The sequence below is a fragment of the Choristoneura fumiferana genome, chromosome 29, assembly GCF_025370935.1.
Source record: "Choristoneura fumiferana chromosome 29, NRCan_CFum_1, whole genome shotgun sequence".
In the NCBI taxonomy this organism is placed as follows: Eukaryota; Metazoa; Arthropoda; class Insecta; order Lepidoptera; family Tortricidae; genus Choristoneura; species Choristoneura fumiferana.
This window is the reverse complement of record NC_133500.1, coordinates 2,728,483-2,737,166: the sequence shown is the minus strand read 5'-3', so window position 1 is coordinate 2,737,166 and position 8,684 is coordinate 2,728,483.

The window sequence follows — 8,684 nt, the reverse complement described above, 5'->3', positions numbered from 1 at the left end:
TTGTAGTTACAGTTGCTTAGAAATGTTGTTAATGTTAGTAATATAACTACCTACGAGTACTAGCATGCCTCATCAATCACTCAAAGGGCCGGCAACGCACCTGTGATACCCCACGTGTTGCGGTGTCTATTAACGACGGTGATTGCTTCCCATCAGGTGACCCGTATGCTTTTTCTCCATCTTGCATAAAAAAACAAGTAAGAGTTGGTGCTCCGCAAACCATGTTTTTAACACGTAGAATTAGTTCATCGATATCCCATGGGAACTGTGCCATTTTCCAGGATAAAAACTATCCTATGTCGTTTTCCGAGACTCAAATTATCTTCGTACCGAATTTCATCTAAATCGGTTAAATGGTTTAGACGTGATGAAGTAACAAACAAACTTACAAACTTTCCCATTTCTAATAGGTATTAATGTACTATTACTTTACTTATATCATACTTTACTTACCCTTGCTCTACACCCTCCTCCATCGCACTAAAATGAGTTATGATATTTAAGAGCGTTTATAACTGCTGAGCTGGCAACGTTGCATTTTTGTTAATTTTTCTCGATTATTCCATAAAAATTGAATGAAAATTAAAAATGTTTTCTGATAGAACACTTCTTAATATATAAGTTAATGTGTCTACTCCAATAACTATTCGTGATAGACTTTTATATTCCTTAAAAACAAATTAATGTTTATGACCGGTATTTAAAGAAAATAAAAGTCTATCACGAATAATTATTGGAGTAGACACATTAACTTATATATTAAGAAGTGTTCTATCAGACAACATTATTAATTTTCATTCTATTTTTATGGCATAATCGAGGAAAAATAACAAAAATGCAACGTTGGTAGCTCAGCAGGTATAAACGCTGTTAACATAAAAATAATAATATGGTGGTACGGTGATGATTTATCGTGTCGAAATGTCTTTAAGATAAGTAAAGGATTAACAAGAGCTGCTGAGCTACTCCGAAACTCGAAACTCGAAGTTCGTGTCGTGCGGTCCCTCTGGCACTTACACTGTTTGATACGAGAGCGAGAGGGACCGCACGACACGAACTTCGAGTTTCGAGTTTCGGAGTAGCCCTGCTGGCACGAATGGATTGAACGAAAGTAATGACATTTTGACATTTTTTGCGCCGTGGTTCACAAGAAACGAGGAGATCCACGAGTACCTAGGCATGCCAACGGTTGCGGAAGAAATTGGGCGATACAGACAATCTCATGCTGCTCGCTTGGCTAAGCGGTGCACGGCTGTGCACCCTAATCCTTTGGCAGCGCAGCTGCTGCACATTGATAACAACGTTGTAAGGCTGAAAAGACGCCAAGTGTTATAAAAGGAGAATACGGCAATTGCCTTATTCCCATGTAAGTCATAAACCACCCTCATCCAATCCGATTAAATTTAGACATTTTTGAAGGAAAATATAAGATGCATGACATTCTCATATTTGTGTGAAGTGTATTCAAATAGTTAACACGCAGATACTTCGATTCACTCATTCAGTCCATTCGTGCCAGCTCTTGTGAATCGATCTGTACAAAATACCTACATATTAAGAATCCAACACTCAGAATAAACATTGGTATTCCTCATACAAAATATCTGCTTCAAACAGGGATCGAACCCGCAAACTTAAACTTTGTAGTCAGATTCTCCAACCACAGGGATCAGTGCCAACTCTAGCCCTTGATCAGAGTTCAGAGTAGAGCAAGATTGTCTACACCGCTTAAGGCGTCATCATTTTATCTTGTACTGGATCACATTATCCGTCAAAGAACGAAAGTCACCGACGTTGTTCAAAGAATTAGTTCGCTGAAGTGGCGTCGGGCTGGCCACGTCTTTCACTGACCGATGGACGGTGGAGCAGACGAGTCCTCGAATGGAGACCACGGACGGGAAAACGTAGTGTAGTGCGTTCTGAGGCACGGTGGACCTTAAGAGAGTCGTTGGCGGCGGATGGATGCGAGGGGCTGAAGACAGAGTGTTGTGGCGCGCCATCGAAGAGGTCTATGTCCAGCAGTGGACTGCTGTAGGCTGATGATGATGAACTGGAAAATGCCACCCCTTGCTATCTGGCATCTAGAGCGATCACTCCTCTTGCTCTACCCCAGGGCTAGCGCTGACTGGGCTAGCCGATGCCCAATGTTTGTCAAGCGATTTGATCAAACATTTGTCGGTGAACAGTGAATCGTTGAGTACCTCTCGTTGTGTTTCTCCCCTATTCAAAGCTGCATCGAACCCCAGCCAGTCATTTCTGTTCAGTTCCTCTGGTGTCACGAATTGGAGAAGTGCCCTCATGGCGAAATTCTCCGTCGTAGTCTGTGGTACAAATGGTACCATAGTAGTCGGGGGTGCTACCTGCAAATTTATGTTCTAATAAAACACAGGAATACAGGCGTGATGTTTGTATGTGTGTGTGTGTGTGTGTGTGTGTGTGTGTGTGTGTGTGTGTGTGTGTGTGTGTATAAGTTTTATAAGACCAATTTTACCAAGTCTAAAGCAAAATAATCTAATCCTCCATCCTTTAATTAAGACCTGGTGAGCTGAAATCAACTAGAAAATGAATACATGGCTTTCTAGCCAGATAAAGAGAAAGGATAGAGGAAGGGGAGGAAGGGGAGTTTTGATTTTAATCGTATTAATTACCGTTGGTACAATGCTGTCATCTATTACTGGGACGAATATAGTACCCTGCAAATATAAAAAATATGATTTTAACTTAGTAAAATTCGTAAAATTTGTAACTTGGGTTACGATAGTGCTCCTGCCAAGACGAACAAAAAAGAAGGCGGGCGGGGCACTACACCCACCTTTTCTTTATAGGGAGTCGCTTCGTTTCTCATTTTCGAAACATCATAGTTTAGGGGCCTACACTAATTAGCAGACGCGGTTTGCTCGGCGCGGGTAAACGCCTGTTGATCAATAGTATGTATGAACAGCGTTAACTGCGCGCGTCGCGTGCACAGGATTGTACCTGCACCTGCGCCAGTGTTGCCAATTTAGCGACTTTGTTGCTAAAACAACTAACGACTTTCGCTTAAGTCTTAGCGACCAAAAAAAAGATTTGACGACAAAAATGGTTTAGTGACTTATCTGGCGACTTTTGGAATATAAATTTAAACAGTTCTAGGACTAATAATGGATACATTTTTTGTCAACTCGACGATGACGAGAATTATACAGTGTGGGTACATCTTTATTGTTTGACAAATCGAATGGTGAAAGAAATATCATAAAAAGCACGAAGATAATGGACTTTTTAATCATCAATTAGATAGAAAGAGCCGACATCTTTCCGACATGGACTATGGCGTCATATTGCCATGACGACCACAGAAAGTCCACTGTAAATTTCAGTTTTGTATTAAATTCTGAAATGACAATTTGGGATGTTTTCAACTTTTATAAGTTAACTAGTTAGGTAAAGATTTCTTTGCTATTTCAGCTTTAATTCTAATTTCTGTAAGAGCAGAATACTTTTTCTTACCGTAGCTTCAGAACCGCCTCGGGCCTCCAATGTCAAAATAACCCTAAATGGAAATTAGACTGGCAAATACAAGCTTACGTTTATAACAATGTTGAAGTTTCTTCCAGTGTCCATGTCCTGTTAACATACGCTTTTGTTATTATAATTACGACCTTAAGCTTGCTTGCTAGCTTTTACATTGTTAATTTCAGCATTTTTTTTACTTATATACGTTCCAAATCATAGTACTTATATCTAATATAACACGTAGTGTAAAACAAAGTCGTCTTTATACGTAAGTATGTACGCTAGTTTAACTCTATTTTAAGCGACTTAATTTTAAGTACCAAAGCGTTTACACGTTCGCATCAGCTAAGTTCTTTAGTTAGCCCGAGATGGGCGGCCAACAGTCTTCTGACCTCTTTGACGTTTTCAAAAAAGATCTTATTCTTCTCTCTTCTTCAAACACAAGAACTTACGAACGAAACCGCTCCGCCAAACTTATACACTTATCTAATTTTTTACTGAATCGTACCTGTCCAAATGTGTCAAGTGATAATTCACGCCCACCCACTTCAGCGAAAAATAGACGAAATTCTAATTTACTTGTTCACTTGCACGCTTAATTATAACTTATTGCCAAGGTTATTACTAAATTAATTGTTTACATGCTTCTTCTTCTCTTTTAAGATATGGCTTTTCTGTCCTAATTAGTAGGACAATTTCGCCAATGTCAAGGTAAACTTTCTTTGAGTGGCACGTTGTAAGTACGGTGATTGTAGTTTTTGCAACTTGATAGTAAAATTCCAGAAGCCACGTGGAGACCACTTGCGCATTAAAAAATGTTAGACACGAGAGCAATATAGAATTTTGTGATCACTGTTCACTGTTAAGGTTAATCGCCGCGTAAAACACTATCAAAATTATACTTCAACTAGCCAAAGAAACAGAAATAGCAAAATTAGATATTGTCTACATCCGCCATGTTCAAATGCTACAAATCGAATCGTTTACATGCTTTAAGTTGCTGAAATTTAAGTTAAAAAGTAAACTACAGTGGTGCGGGTGACAGCTGTCAATATCACATGACTAGAGAGTCAAAGTGTCGAAACTTGAATCAATAAAACTAATAATTTAAAATCTTAATGTGTCTTAATCTTGTGTGTTTGTTATTTCTTTACCCGTTTTATACTTTATTATTGGGAATTAATAACCTGTGGCAACTTTGTTGGTCAATGTTTAGACATAGACATAGACATAGACATAACTTTATTTCGACATCGAACTTAAAATAATACATAATTTACAGAAAATAAAAACATTTGATGATGTCGAAAAGGAATTGACTCAGCATTATGCTGCAGTAAGTATATGCTGCCTACTACAGCGCTGATTTTCAGCCAACACCTTCATATCTTTGTTTGATGTCATTGTTTACAATGTAAGTTTTATTGTACCGTTTGTGCCCAAATACATAAATAAATAAATTAATTAATCATAATTAATGTCATAATTAAACCGACTGTTACGCTAATTTTGATGAAATTATTAGTGAAATTCCAGGTTGGAATATTATTTGTGACTTTAGTAAGGCTAAACAGAGTTTACAAGAATATTCGTTACTACCAAATTAATAAGTACCGATATAACACAAGATCCATTTAGGTCCCACCACTACGTCAGCGTTACGTTACATGCATATTACGTTTGTTCACTTAATTGTGCTTTGAATTTAATTAATCGATTATAAAAATCTGATAGGTTAAATTTATTTCGTATAACATATTTTACGCCAGTCATATTCAGGCTACAACTAAAATATACTTTCATATATTTAGACAGCAGCAACTTTTTTTGAGTAAAACAAAACGGTGCACAAGTGTCATCCGCACCATGCTAGTATGAAAGTACTGTACTTGATAACTTAATACGTGTGAACCAGCCTTTATACTTACAATTACATGATAGTAGGTTGTATTTTGTTTTCATTTTTTTCCTAGTATCGATAGCGATCAGTGTCGAGGTAGGTACTTCTTTAAATATTGCTATTCCTCACCGGGGTTTGTGTGTATAGGTATAGTGTTTTATATCACCAGTGTAATAAATACCAGGTGGTACCAGCTATACGAAAATGATTAAATTAACATTTTTACTCACAGTAACTTTTGCTATACCATCTTCCACTTTAGCCTGAAACGTAAATAGTCGTAGTATGGTTTATGTCAATCCAATTTATAGAAAGGGTACGTAAACATAAACAAAGACGCCATTAACCCGACCATAGACATTTAGTGATGTGAAAACCTAGAACCTATTGCAAAATAATTAATCTGTTCAATAAATCTATTATTTATTAATTGAATAGATTAAAGTATTTTTGTCTATTTTATTATTTACAATACTTGATTTAATTCCAAAGACGGTTTACTCAATTATAAAAGCAGTAACTATTTTTTAATTTTAAGGTAAATAAATAATAATCACATATTCAATCGAGTATTAATCGATCTCTACGCTAGTCTATGCTACTACAGATTATACATGAGTTTCATTCAAGAAATAACGTCAGATTTTGACGCATATTTTTCAAATGAAAATTAAATATTGAAATCAAGTGAATTTTGGTCGCGCTGTCATCGTTCATCCACCATTACCTCTCATATTTCGTTTTCTAGATTTTTTTTACCGTACAACGGCAAAAACTACTAGACACTGGCAAAATTGTCCTCCGATGGACAGAGCCATATTTTTTTAAAGTAACAACAACAAGTGAATTTTGGTGAAAAAAGTGATTAGACGTCTAGTTAAAAGACACGAATTATAGATAAATGTGTTATTGATTCGATCCAGTGGGTGTTTATACAAGATTTTCGATGAAATCGGTTTGTTTACACTTTCCATAAATTGGATTGGCATAACGTATATCTAACTATCAGTCATTCAGTACGAATGTACAATTTGCTGAATAAAAATCAGTTGTACAATATGTACCTATATAGGTACAGTCACCAGCATTAATATCTACCACAGCGGAGCGTGAAAAAATATCTGACATGTCCTTCCGGCCCTAGAAATAGAGTCGTATCAGATATTTATGCACGCTTGTTGTGTCAGATATTGGTGCTGGTGACTGTACGCGCTTAATTTGGTTAATTCTTTTCAGTTGTGTTTTCAAAAGAAAGTTAGCGTAAAAAGCCGGCCAAGTGCGAGTCGAACTCGCGCACCGGGAGTTCCGTCCAAATTTAAATTTTGTAGGTACTTATTTGTGAAATGAAAATTATTACTCACCGAAGACACTGGCACCCATTTGATTGGTGTATTGAAATCGTCCTACACGAAAAATAAAACAAATTGTTTTTAGTACTTACTAGTACCTGAGAGACCGAATCACTCCGAATAAAATTTGAAAACACCCATTTTTCCAGAAATATGACACAACTAGCTCGATTTTTCATCCCTGAACCCCTAAACACTAAATCGAAATGAACCCCTAAGCACTAGATCCATTTCAAAATATTAGGTAGGTAGATCATCATCATCATCATCATCTCAGCCGTAGGACGTCCACTGTTGGACACAGGCCTCCCTCATAGACCTCCAGTGGCTTCGGTTGGCAGCGGCTTGCATTCACCGTGAACAATACAATACAATACAATACAAAGACTCTTTATTGTACACCAGACATAGTAAGCGATACAGAAAACAGATTCACAGAGAAAAAAAAATACAAGGTGAGCAATAGGCGGCCTTATCGCTTAAGAGTAATCTCTTCCAGGCAACCTTTTTTACAGAAAGAAGGAAGGACTAGTTTACAACAGGTGGTGCATCAAAAGTAGATCAGAAAATTTAAACGTAACAGCAATACATCTACGAATACATACATAATTATATCGTACATATAATATACGTCCAAAATAAATTATATTATAGGTAGTGAGATAAACAGCAACAAATAAATAAATAAATTATAATAAGGCTAATAATTACAAGATGACAGATAGTGCTCCTTAAGCATAGATTTAAATAGTGACAAAAACTTTGCGCGTCGTAAGTCAATCGGTAAGGAGTTCCACAACCGAATAGCCTGGACAGTATAAGAATATACATAGAATTTGGAGTTAGATAGAGGCACGGAAAGCCCGCGGCTTTAACCAGGCCATCCGTCCATCTCGTTGGTGGACGTCCTACGCTGCGCTTGCCAATCCGCGGCCTCCACTCTGGAACTTTTCGGCCCCAACGGTCATCTGTTCTCCATGCTATATGGCCTGCCCATTGCCACTTCAACGAGCTAATTCGCTTGGCTATGTCGGTTACCCTTGTTTTTCTACGTATCTCCTCATTTCTGATTCGGTCCCGTAGAGAAACCCCAAGCATAGCTCTCTCCATAGCTCGCTGAGCAACTCTGAGCCAATTTATAAGGCCTACAGTAAAGCACCACGTCTCGGATCCATAATTATGTTATCACTGGCAACACACATTGGTCTTAAGGCACTGAGGAATTTTGGACGAAAAGACATTTTTTTTTTATTTAATTTTTAACAATTACACAGTGTATACATGAACACATTTTTTCGCCAAACTGCATGACAGTTTGTTGGCGAAATGAAACACTCAAAACACTGCGTAAAATGAAACATTGGGTAGGTAATACAAGCATAAAACCCAACTTACCCTTTTAGGCAACATCCTGAAAGGCTCCTTTTGAAAAATGATCAACTATTAGTTCTGAATTCGTCATTTAAAATACTGGTTAGATCATTTCCCCAAAATCTTTATTTCCTAGTAGCAAAATTACCATTCGCGTTTTTTCCCAAATGCTTCCTTTTTTTAATATGCTAGTTAGTAGCGTTTTTTTTCCAGAGTCGACGCAGACGCAGACACAGTGTCTACTTTTGTGTAGTTTTGTCCCTTCAGGCCGATGCAAACTTAACATAAACCTAAACCTACCTATGTTTCTGTGTCGATTCTGATTGGAAAAAACGCTACTGTGAAAATAAGCTAAACGCGAATGGAAATTTTGCTACCAGCAAATAACGATTTTGGGGAAATGATTTTCCAACCCTAGTACTTTTAGTATTATAAAAGCGAAAATTTGAATGTATATTTATAAGTCTTAACAATATCATAACTCATACATCAGAATAAAATTATCGACTATAATTTATAATAATGAAAATATTCTGTAAATTAGCCAAATTATAATAATAAACCCGTAC